This window comes from Nanorana parkeri, unplaced genomic scaffold (genome assembly GCF_000935625.1).
Source record: "Nanorana parkeri isolate BGI_ZX_2015 unplaced genomic scaffold, ASM93562v1 scaffold1513, whole genome shotgun sequence".
NCBI classification, from domain to species: Eukaryota; Metazoa; Chordata; class Amphibia; order Anura; family Dicroglossidae; genus Nanorana; species Nanorana parkeri.
The window spans coordinates 162325-174641 of NW_017307781.1; the positions used below are offsets into that span (position 1 = coordinate 162325).

Genomic DNA, 12317 nt, shown 5'->3' on the forward strand with positions numbered 1-12317 from the left:
GGAAGTTCTCTCTGTATGCTGTATAATGCTGTATTCTGATGTAATATCCTTCTAAGCAAGTAAAACTTAATTCAGCATTCCTCAAGATCTCAGTGCTTTATCTAAACACATAACCAACACACTTAACAGTACAACTAGGTGCCAGCCGGCACTGGCATGTAGTTGTGAGGTCCTTTTGATGTCTATTGGAGCATAAATGTCCTTATGAGTAAAGTGATGAATATGAAATTTGCACCTTTTTTTTCCCTTAAACAGTAATTAAAAGATAAAATATAATTTATTTCTTTGGAGCATAAATTAATTCCTGACTGCATATGTGATGTATGTGTTCTTTACTATACAGTTGAAAATATGAAATTATACATTAGTAAAGGTGCTCATGCGGTAGTTCCCAAACTTACTTACCCATCTGAACTATGAGGTGAGTGATTTTTACTCATCCTCATAGTTAGAGCCGATGTGTGACAATGAAACTGTCACATGTCGGCTCTATAGATCGGGAAGTGAGCGAATACATACCGTCGCTCACTTTCCGATCATCTAACTGCAGAGAGCGGTGACTGACAGTCACCGCTCCCCGCAGGGATTTCCACCCTCACCTCTGTAATCCTCCAGCCCTGACAGGGGAGGGGACGGGCACAGCTGGCCCTGACTCTAGATGGGCAGAGCCCGCTGTTAATCAGACAGCTGGGGGGATCTCGATAGTATTGTCAGGATCCGTCCCGGCTGCGGCGGTCTCGGTATATTAACGGGCAATAGCTCCCTATATACTGAGCTTTGAGTAACGGGAGGACCCTAAAGAAAACTATGGGATAAAAAGGTTACCCCATAGTACTAATAAAATATAGAAAATTAACTGCGCCAATAAGCAAGCTAACAGCTACAAGGCACTGGAATGTACACCCACTGTGAGTGTGTATACGTGAAAAATGAATAACTAAATGTGCCGAGCTAAAACAATGATCAGATATAAAGAGTAAAAAAAATAAAAAAAACAGTGACTCAAACAAATGTCAGTGAAAAAAATCAATCAGGTGTAAAGTCTTTAAATCTTCATAAATCCGCGAAAGATGTCCAAATATAGCAATAGTGATGAATATTACTTGTTCCTTCACCAAATGCACCACGTGCACCACACCAGATATAGGGGTGCTCACCTTATTGATAGACCCCAGCAAGAGGTCAAACCAGGCAATTCCCTTCTTAACCAGGGGAGGGGGCCCTCAGCTCCAATCGCTCACAGATGTCCTCCAATGGTTTAATCAGACCAGCAAACAGATCTGTGCAACACTTCTTAAATAGGAAAGCAATAGCCTCCAATCTTTATTGATCTATAGGCCTCCTCAGTATAAGGTGTCAATGCCAGGATCGTGTTGACCGAAAAAAGAAAGCAAACACCATAGCGCGTACCATCCAAACAGAGTATGATTTATTAAAAGAAAATTACTCACATAAAAGCAGTGGTAACATAGCATGGACTCTCTCTTAAAAGTATGTGCAAGAGTTTCAAATGACTGCGGCCGTCAGTCGTAGAGATCAATGTAACGTCAAATGCTCCGCCCAGAAGTAATTTTTTTTAAGCACCACTGTGCTTAATGCCTACAGGGGGCACCCGGATTTGAACCAGGGACCTCTCGATCTGCAGTCGAATGCTCTACCACTGAGCTATACCTCCCTGAGGGCGGAGCATGTGACATTACATTGATCTCTACGACTGACGGCCGCAGTCATTTGAAACGCTTGCACATACTTTTAAGAGAGAGTCCATGCTATGTTACCACTGCTTTTATGTGAGTAATTTTCTTTTAATAAATCATACTCTGTTTGGATGGTACGCGCTATGGTGTTTGCTTTCTTTTTTCGGTCAACACGATCCTGGCATTGACACCTTATACTGAGGAGGCCTATAGATCAATAAAGATTGGAGACTATTGCTTTCCTATTTAAGAAGTGTTGCACAGATCTGTTTGCTGGTCTGATTAAACCATTGGAGGACATCTGTGAGCGATTGGAGCTGAGGGCCCCCTCCCCTGGTTAAGAAGCGAATTGCCTGGTTTGACCTCTTGCTGGGGTCTATCAATAAGGTGAGCACCCCTATATCTGGTGTGGTGCAAGTGGTGCATTTGGTGAAGGAACAAGTAATATTCATCACTATAGCTATATTTGGACATCTTTCGCGGATTTATGAAGATTTAAAGACTTTACACCTGATTGATTTTTTTCACTGACATTTGTTTGAGTCACTGTTTTTTTATTTTTTTTACTCTTTATATCTGATCATTGTTTTAGCTCGGCACATTTAGTTATTCATACCCCATAGTACTCTTTTAAGCTGAGTGAATATTTAATAAAGGGTGATACAGCAGATCAAATCGATTTTGTGTAGCTGATGTTCTTTCCTTGTAAGATTACCTATTAGACATGTACACAGGCAAAACATTTGTTTTTTTATGATTTTTCATTTTTTGTGATTCAGGTCTGAAAGTCAATTCATTTTGCTATTCGGATTCATCTGAATCCCAGATTTTTGATGAGTTAAACGATATTTACGCAAAAAAAAAGTGTGAGGTCCCCCTAAAATCCCTTACCAGACCCTTCATCTGAGCAGCAGCCTGGCAGCGTGCGCCCCCCCTCCTGCACCATGTGTGGCAATGAAAATGCATTGTGGTGGTACAGTGGGGTGCCATGAAAAATGAATGGCAGGACAGCACACCAATGCACATTACCACACTCATTACTAGGGATGCACCGATACTGGTTTTTCGGTATCGAGCAGGAATAGCGATATTTTTTTTCGGTACTCGCCGACACCAAATACCGAAAGTCCCATTAAGGAAGCCGGGCGACGTGTAATGACTCGCTGCCCAGCTACCCCATTAGCCGGGAAGCTGCCTCCATGCTCCCTCGTCATCCGGTGACGAGGAAGCATGTAGTTGGCTTTCTGGCCAATCAGGAAGCTGAGGGCTAGGGAAAGGACTCGCCGCCTGGCTTCCTGATTGGCCAGCTTTCTGACCAATCAGGCTGCCGGACAGCGAACCATTACACTGCACCTGACTTCCTGATTGGCCAGGAAGCCGGCTCCATGCTCCCTCTTTACCAAGTGACGAGGGAGCATGGAGCCAGCTTCCCGGACAATCAGGAAGCTGGGGAGCGGGTAATGATTTGCAATTATTCATCCTGATTGGCTGGGCAGCCAGCTCTATGCTCCCTTGTGACGAAGGAGCATGGTGCCAGCTTCCCGGCCAATCAGGAAGCCGTGCAGCGTGTAATCACACGCCGCCCGACTTCTTGATACCGGAAATTCGGAATAGGCATCAGGACAGGCATCGGGAGCATTTGGGTGAGTACAGGTATCGGTATCATTGCATTCCTACTCATTACCACACCTTGCAGTAACACTCACAGTAGCGCAAAGTCAGTGGTGTGAATTGATCCTCTGTGTTTGTGTAATTTCTTGCAAAAATGTCATAAATTACTGAATCAAAGATAGGGTATTAAAACGGAAAATTGTATACTTACCTTCCGTAATTTTCCTTTCCTGGTGCATCGATTGGCAGCACACCATGGGTTAAGATCCGCCCCTCTTAACCCACAGGACACGTGATAAATTTAGGCTCCTCCAAGCCCCACTCATTCTTAGTTAAGAGTCCGAGCCAAGACAGGGAGTGAAAGATTGGTGTGCTGCCAATCGATGCACCAGGAAAGGAAAATTACGGAAGGTAAGTATACAATTTTCCGTTTTCTTGGGGCATCTTGGCAGCACACCATGGGATTTAGTGATCACACAGGGAGGGTCAATGCAAAAATAAATGTATTAAAGGATGGAGCAACCAGAAACAAGTATGATCCTCCCAAAGTTAACAGTGGTAAGAAGTGCCGGGTAAACCCGATAGTGACTCATAAAAGGTATCCCGTGATGACCAGGAAGCGGCCCTGCAAATCATTTCGGCTGAAACGTTGGCGTACGCTGCCCAGGAGGCTGCCATACCTCTCGTTGAATGAGCCCTGATCTCCTCAGGAGGTTGAAGACCCTTAATGGAGTGTGCCTTTCGGATGAGCTTCACCAGCCAGGACCCGATGGTACGCACCGAGGCAGCCTTTCTTGCTGCTCCAGGGAAGAACGAGGAAGTTATCCACCAGACGAAAGGGTTGCGTTGAACGCAAATATGCTTGTGGTGTGCTGGATACGTCAAGGGCATGAGGCTCCCCTGCTGCATCCACAAGGACAGGCAGGACAAGTTCCTGATTAAGATGGCAGGAGGAGGTAACGTTTGGCAGGAAGGAGGGATGCGTCCTCAGCACAACTCTGTCTGGAAAAAAGGTGCAGAAGGGCTCCTTGGCAGCCAGTGCATGCAATTCGGAGACCCATTTAGTGGAAGTAATTGCCAGAAGAAAGGCATTCTTGAGGGCACAACTCTGTCCGGAAAAAAAGTGAAGAAGGGCTCCTTGGCAGCCAGTGCATGCAATTCGGAGACCCGTTTAGCGGAAGTAATTGCCAGAAGAAAGGCATTCTTTAGGGTGATGTCCCAGAGAGATGCCGCAGAATGTGGATAGAAGGGATCATGCTGCAGAACGTCCAGGATAAGAGTCAAATCCCATTGCGGGAATAAGGATCTCACAGGAGGATGAATCTTCAGACATCCCTTCAGGAAACGCATGATCAAGGGATCCAAGGCCCATCTGAATTCTGTTAGCTCTGAAATGGCCGAAACCTGAACCCGGAGAGAATTCCAGCTGAGGCCTTTGTCCAGACCGGACTGAAGAAAATCAAGGACATTATTCACCGTAGGAGTACGGACGTCAAAGCCGCCGGTCGCCGCCACCTCAGTGAACTTGTCCCACACTCTCCGGTAAGTGGCGTTAGTCGAGTGCTTTCGTGCCTTAAAGGGGTTCTAAACCCTCCGTTTTTTTTTGCTTATATCTACTGCTAGCAAGCAGTAGATATAGGCAAGAAGTGTAAAAAAAAAAAAAAACCCGCTTAAAATCATTTTAAACTTACCTCGTTATCGCTGCTCGCTCCCGCGCCGAGAATCAGGAACTGCTCGTACGGTCGCAAAGGATCTTGGGGCGGGCGCATGCGCAGTTCCGATTCTCGGTCGGGAGACGAGCAGAGACGTAAGGTAAGTCTATGAACGCAAGCACCCGCATGCAGACACCGCTGGATGGGAGGGACAGAGCAAGCAGAGCTGGATCGGAGTGACGTCGCACCGCTGGAGGGACACATGAAAACATGGGGAAAGAAGAGGAAGACCAGAATAAGAGACATTGTTTAAGGTAAGTGCTAACATTTACATGGGGGGGAGGGAAAACATTTTCTGCCTTTAATATCACTTTAAGCAAAGTTGAAATCACCGCTTGGGAGCATCCCAAGCCTGAGAACCGGTCCCGCTCAACCTCCAAGCCATTAGACGTAGGGCTTGCGGTGCCGGGTGCAGGAACGGGCCCTGGAGGAGGAGATCCTTGCGACCCGGAAGGGCGAGCGGAGGCTCCATGCTCAATTCCAGCAATGAAAGGAACCACGGCCTCCCTGGCCAATATGGTAAGATTGCGAGTATCACCCCTGGAAATGTTGCTACCCGCTGGAGGAACCTCGGTATGAGAGGATAGGGTGGAAAGGCGTAGCCCAGATTGAATGACCACAGGCAGGTCAGAGCATCTGTTGCCACAGCCTGGTTGCATGGAAAACGAGTCACGAACCCAGTGAGCTTGCTGTCGTTGGTAGTTGCAAACAGGTCGATTTGTGGTAACCGCCAATAATCCGTCACCATGCTGAAGATTTCCTGAGGCAATTCCCATTCGTGTGAGTCCACAGTTGAGTGGCTCAGCAGGTCGGCAAGGATGTTCTGACTACTGTGCAGGTAGATCGCTGAGAGATGCCACAGGTGAGCCTGAGCCCAATGCATTATTGGTTCGAGCTCTCGTAGCATAGAACGACTGTGTGCGCCCCCTTAATGCTGAATGTAAGCAACCGCTGTCCGATTGTCGATCCTCAACTGAACCGAGCGGTGCCGGATGATCTGGGAGAAGGTAAGTAGACCCTTAAAAAGCTGCTCGTACCTCCAGGATGTTCCAGGGTATGCCCTGGGCTTGAAAGGACCACCTGCCCTGGGCTGCCAAGCCCTGGCAGTGCGCTCCCCAACCGTGGAGGTTTGTGTCCGTGGTGATCACTATGGACTGTGGAGAGCAGATGAGGTGACAGTTCCGGAGATTGTGCTGGTGAGTCCACCACCAGAGAGATCGTGTCATGTCTGCCATAATGACAATCATCTGGTGAAGATCTACTCTGTTCCATTGCTTGAGAAAGTAGACCTGAAATACTCGTAGTCTCCCATGGGCCCATCTCACCATTAGGAGGGTAGAGGAGAGAGTACCGAGCAGACTAAGGCATCTGCGTGCACTCTGCCATCGAGACGAAATTACCTGGAGCACTCTGTGCTGTATGATGCGAATCTTGTCGTCTGGAAGAGAAATGGAGTTCTGTTGGGTGTCGAGCAGAGCTTCCAGGAACACTAGTTGTTGAGAAGGTTGCAACTGGGACTTTTCGTGGTTGATTAACCAACCCAACCGCTGGAGTAGTGCTAGAACCAGCAGCTGTTGGTGCTTGAGAGTCGAGGATGACTGGGACAGGAGAAGGATGTCGTCCAAATAATGTAACACATTTATGTCCTGCAGTCTGATGTGAGCAATGATCGGGAGCAGAAGTTTTGTGAAGGTACGGGGTGCCATAGAAATGCCGAAGGGAAGGCACACAAACTGGAAGTGGAAACCCATGACTGCAAAGCGTAGATACCTCTGGAATTTTACATGGGTATGTGGAAATAGGCATCCAAGAGGTCGATTGAAGTTATCCAATCCCCTAAACGAACAGCTGGGAGGATTGATTGCAGCGACTCCATAATGAAGGGTTCCAGAAGGCTGAAGTCAAAGCCAGAAGGAGAAGGAGGCTCCCCATGTCAGAGGTGTCTGACTGCGAACCGTCAATGGGGGATTCAGTATGCTGCTGAGATGTAGATGGTCTCTCAAGATGGCCACTCCGCCTACCTCCCTGGCGACATTCTCTTGCCGACCGGGTAAGAGGTGCGTCTGTGGGCAGAGTGGGTGCACTGGTAGTCTCCGTAAGGCAGGGCTGGCAGATCAATTTGCCCGGTAGCGCATGCCCACCACACATCCAACATGCTTTGACCTCTTTGTGATGATGGTGGTGCGTGCGGTGAGAGGTGGTCTCCCTGTGGCTACGCCGCAAAGTGCTTCTCCCACTGGACCTGTTGCGTCTGGGTGCGGATAACCGTGAGGAAGGCAATCTGTGCTCTTCGTGAGGAGGGCTGAAACACAACATTGTTATGAGAAACCATACCTCATTGTCTCTTTAAGCATCATTGCACCATACCCTTACCTCGGTGGAGAGGAAGTATCCCCTACGGCAGCTCTCTCAGCCATTCCTAAGGAAGAGCAGCATAGAGTATAGGTATAGGCATAGTATAACACATTACATGCGCAAATGACAGAGCTATAGAGTGTTATATAAACAATAGAAAAAATATGCAATGGGGCTTTTTCTGGTGTTCATGTACGGATGGTAAAAGATTTTACCATCATGCTCCAGTAAGTGCATTTTCATTTCTCTTACTCACTCTATAGATCTGGATACAAAAGGTTGAACCACTTAGGAATTATGAGCACCACATCCCTAGTAGTTATATAAACAATAGAAAAAAGATGCAATGGGGCTTTTTCTGGTGTTCATGTACGGATGGTAAAATCTTTTACCATCCGTACATGAACACCAGAAAAAGCCCCATTGCATCTTTTTTCTATTGTTTATATAACTACTAGGGATGTGGTGCTCATAATTCCTAAGTGGTTCAACCTTTTGTATCCAGATCTATAGAGTGAGTAAGAGAAATGAAAATGCACTTACTGGAGCAGGGCAGGCACTGAAGAGACCGCAAGGCAATGTAGTGGTTTGTTCTTTTGCTGGCAGCTGGAAGCAGGAGCTCTCCATGAGCAAAATCCTCCAATCTTTAAAGAGACGCCCGCGCATTCGCAGTGCGTCCAAGAAGCCAACGGGCGCCATTTTGGAAAGCTTCCCTAGCCCAGTGTGCAAGCGCCAACGCCACGGCTGCGCAGACGAGTTCATGCTCTCTCATGAGAGAGAGCGCGAGCGAGGCAGGAGAGAGAGAGCGCGAGCGAGGCAGGAGAGAGAGAGCGCGAGCGAGGCAGGAGAGAGAGAGCGCGAGCGAGGCAGGAGAGAGAGAGCGCGAGCGAGGCAGGAGAGAGAGAGCGCGAGCGAGGCAGGAGAGAGAGAGAGCGCGAGCGAGGCAGGAGAGAGAGGGCACGAGCGAGGCAGGAGAGAGAGGGCACGAGCGAGGCAGGAGAGAGAGGGCACGAGCGAGGCAGGAGAGAGAGGGCACGAGCGAGGCAGGAGAGAGAGGGCGCGAGCGAGGCAGGAGAGAGAGGGCACGAGCGAGGCAGGAGAGGGCACGAGCGAGGCAGGAGAAAGAGAGAGGGTGCGTCAGAGGCAGAAGAGAGAGAAGGTGCGTCAGAGGCAGGAGAGAGAGAAGGTGCGTCAGAGGCAGGAGAGAGAGAAGGTGCGTCAGAGGCAGGAGAGAAGAAGGGGTGTCAGAGGCACAAGTTGCACTTACTTTGGTTATACATTCTATTGGAGGGCATTGGCTCCATCTGGCAGGCAGGATAGGTATGGAGCGGTTTACCTTCTTCTGCTTGGCAGGCTTGGAGAAGGAAGGGAGGGAAATTGGTGCTCCAGCTGATCAGACAAGAAAGAATTTGGTCAGACAGGCATACAGATAGACATGGAAATCACATCTAAATTAGACACAGAGCCCAGACACGAACTACAACAATGCACAGAAAGAGACAAGCCAGAGAAACAAAACAAATGGCGAAAGCACTCATCAATTTGTCACCAGCTTCACAGCAAGGTGCACATGGAAGGACTTTATACAGTACAACAGCAAAAGGTTTCCCAGCAACAGGAGAGAGAGGGCACGAGCGAGGCAGGAGAGAGAGGGCACGAGCGAGGCAGGAGAGAGAGGGCACGAGCGAGGCAGGAGAGGGCACGAGCGAGGCAGGAGAAAGAGAGAGGGTGCGTCAGAGGCAGAAGAGAGAGAAGGTGCGTCAGAGGCAGGAGAGAGAGAAGGTGCGTCAGAGGCAGGAGAGAGAGAAGGTGCGTCAGAGGCAGGAGAGAAGAAGGTGTGTCAGAGGCACAAGTTGCACTTACTTTGGTTATACATTCTATTGGAGTGCATTGGCTCCATCTGGCAGGCAGGATAGGTATGGAGCGGTTTACCTTCTTCTGCTTGGCAGGCTTGGAGAAGGAAGGGAGGGAAATTGGTGCTCCAGCTGATCAGACAAGAAAGAATTTGGTCAGACAGGCATACAGATAGACATGGAAATCACATCTAAATTAGACACAGAGCCCAGACACGAACTACAACAATGCACAGAAAGAGACAAGCCAGAGAAACAAAACAAATGGCGAAAGCACTCATCAATTTGTCACCAGCTTCACAGCAAGGTGCACATGGAAGGACTTTATACAGTACAGCAGCAAAAGGTTTCCCAGCATACTCACCAGCCAGCATGCAAAAAAACTTGTCTCACCGCTAAGGTTAAAAACAGAGGTTTAGATACACTTCTTCTGCCGAAAATGTGAAAGCCGCACCGCCTCGCCAGGGCACCTCTTAGTGTGTTCGTAACTCTAATCTATGAGTCTCCTTCTTGGAGCACATGTAGCAAAAGATAAAATTGGGTGCAGGTTTGTCAGAAGGAAGCCCAACCTTAAAGGCACAGGGACACACAAGGGACCCCGCACATCACAACAGCAGCTGAGACCCCCCCCATGCGTCGCTGCACCAAATCAGCCAAGCAAAACAAATTGCAAACGCACGCATCAATTTGTCACCGGCTTTACAGCAAGGTGCACATGGAAGGACTTTATACAGTACAACAGCCAGAGAAACATACACAGAGCCCAGAGAGAGGGAGACAGATCAACACGCAGGCATAGACACCTGATTTATTATGGCCGCTATATTGATGACATCATCATATGGGAAGGACCATCTGACATCATCACTGACTTCGTGGCGCAATGCAACACAAATCACTCAGGTTTAAAGTTCACCCACGTCATTGACAGACTCAAAGTAGTCTTTTTAGACCTAGAGCTCTCCCACATGAATGAGACCATCATTACCAAAACACATTTTAAACCCACAGCCGGTAACTCATATCTGCACTTCAAAAGTTGCCACCACCCTCTGTGGAAATGAAATGTCCCTAAGGGCCAGTTTTGGAGACTCAATCAAAATTGCACCAAAAAAGATGACTACCTCCAACGAAGCCACCTGCTTAGAAAAAAGTTCATAGAGAAAGGTTACCCCAAAAACCTCATCACCAAGGTGCAAGAACTTTTCTCCACACAAAACACAGTACCAAAATGCAGAAACAAACATCTAGCAAAAAAAAACGCAGTACATTTCATCAGCCCCTTAAAAAATAGATTTAAATCCATTGAATCTATTCTGAAAAATAATTGGCATCTACTCCTGTGTGATCCAAAATTGGGCTCAATACTTCCACCCAAACCCACTGTAGTTTTGAAGAAAGCTAAAAGTATCAAAAACATTGTGGCTGCCAGTTCCTTTTTGACAACAGGACAGGAGTCCACAAATGCAAGAAACGACAATGTCTTGTCAATTCATTTTGCATGGCCAAACTACTTTCAAGACAGCTCTGGTAACACATTTCCCATCCACCAATTCCATTACTTGTGCCCACAATTTCATAGTGTATGGCCTGCAGTGCCCCTGCAACCTCCTGCATATAGGTCGCACCATCCGCCCCCTACGTAAGCGCATAAGGGAACATAAAGAGATTCATCAAACAGGGCAACACTGAACACAGCGTTCCCCACAACTTTCTTCAGAAACACAGTAAAAACATAAAACCTCTCAAAGTCTTTTCCATAGAATAGTTCCCTGATCAGCTACCACCACCGGAAAGATTCAGCCAGTTGTGCAAACAAGAGATGTACTGGATTCACAAGCTTATCACACTGTCCCCCTCTGGTCTCAATGAAGAATTGGAAATTAACACTATCATTTGAACTATAGGAACTTTTCCAACGCTGCACAATGTTCTCAAAATAACCCCATTACGAACCATTACCCCAGCTCACTAAGTGAATCTCCACTACAACTTCACCCAGCTCACAAATTCCAGACCAATAAAACCTCAAAAACATCCCACGACCAAACAATCCATACACAGACCTCTCACACATAAACTTCTTCAACAAAGTCGATTAAGCCTGTCCCACAAGCATTAACTGAATCATTAATTGAATCACTAATTAAATCATGATAATTTAAGATCCTAAGGTTCAGCCCTCTTTCACGGCTCTATTTTCCACCTGCACCTTCTCCCTGTCCATCACGACACACCTCCCGTTAATGGCCACGCATGCGCAGATTGCCCCGGCAGCCAATATGGCCGCCGCTCGTTCTGCAGTCTTGTTGCCTCCCAATCCGAAACAGCGTTAAAATTTGTTTCCTTTGATGAAACGAATGAAAATTTTTTAAGTTTTCATTTGTTTCGTCCAAAATAATTTTTTTTGCCATGCACATGTCTATCATGTTGTACATAACATACTTCTGACCCCTGCACTTTATGTGTCATACTTTAAATGGATACCACTGACCAGATTTTGTTTTGGTTATTTTATTTTTATGTTTATTTTCTCACCAGTTGCCAAGTAGTCCCAAAATAATAAAGTGTCCAATGACACTGTAGCATTACACTAAGCTGCAGTATCTGTGTGTACACTATCACACAACACAATACAATACACTGCACACTAAGAGACCTGCTTAAACCTCTTAGCAATGGTGAAATGAGTCAAGCCATCAGAAAGTTCCAAATCAGTGGTCACGCTAGCAGACAATTTTTTTTGGGGGGGAGGGGGAATAGATGGTGCAATATATAACATAATGTAATATATAAAATAATGATTACACATACATCACCCTCTATAACATCTACAATATGGTATAATTTGACTGAGGAAATGTAAAGATATAGAGCCCCAAATATTAACCTAAAGGGTCTGGTAGGAATGTTAGGAGGGACCCCATTTAAAAAAAGAAAAGCAAATAAAAAAGCATGGGGTTCCCCCCAAAAGTCATACCAGGCCCTTAAGGTCTGGGAGGAATTTTAAGGAGGAAATGGGGGTGGGGGGAAGAACGTGGGGTCCCCCTAAAATTCCATACCAGACCCGTAATCCGAGCACAGGCCTG

At 47.0% G+C, this 12317-nt stretch overlaps 1 non-coding gene across 1 annotated transcript; it reads right to left on the bottom strand.

Annotated features, from left to right (window-relative positions):
• Positions 1-1603: 1603 nt before the first annotated feature.
• Positions 1604-1675, bottom strand: TRNAC-GCA. The gene has a single exon. It is a non-coding gene; the product is annotated as a tRNA-Cys (tRNA).
• Positions 1676-12317: the final 10642 nt, after the last annotated feature.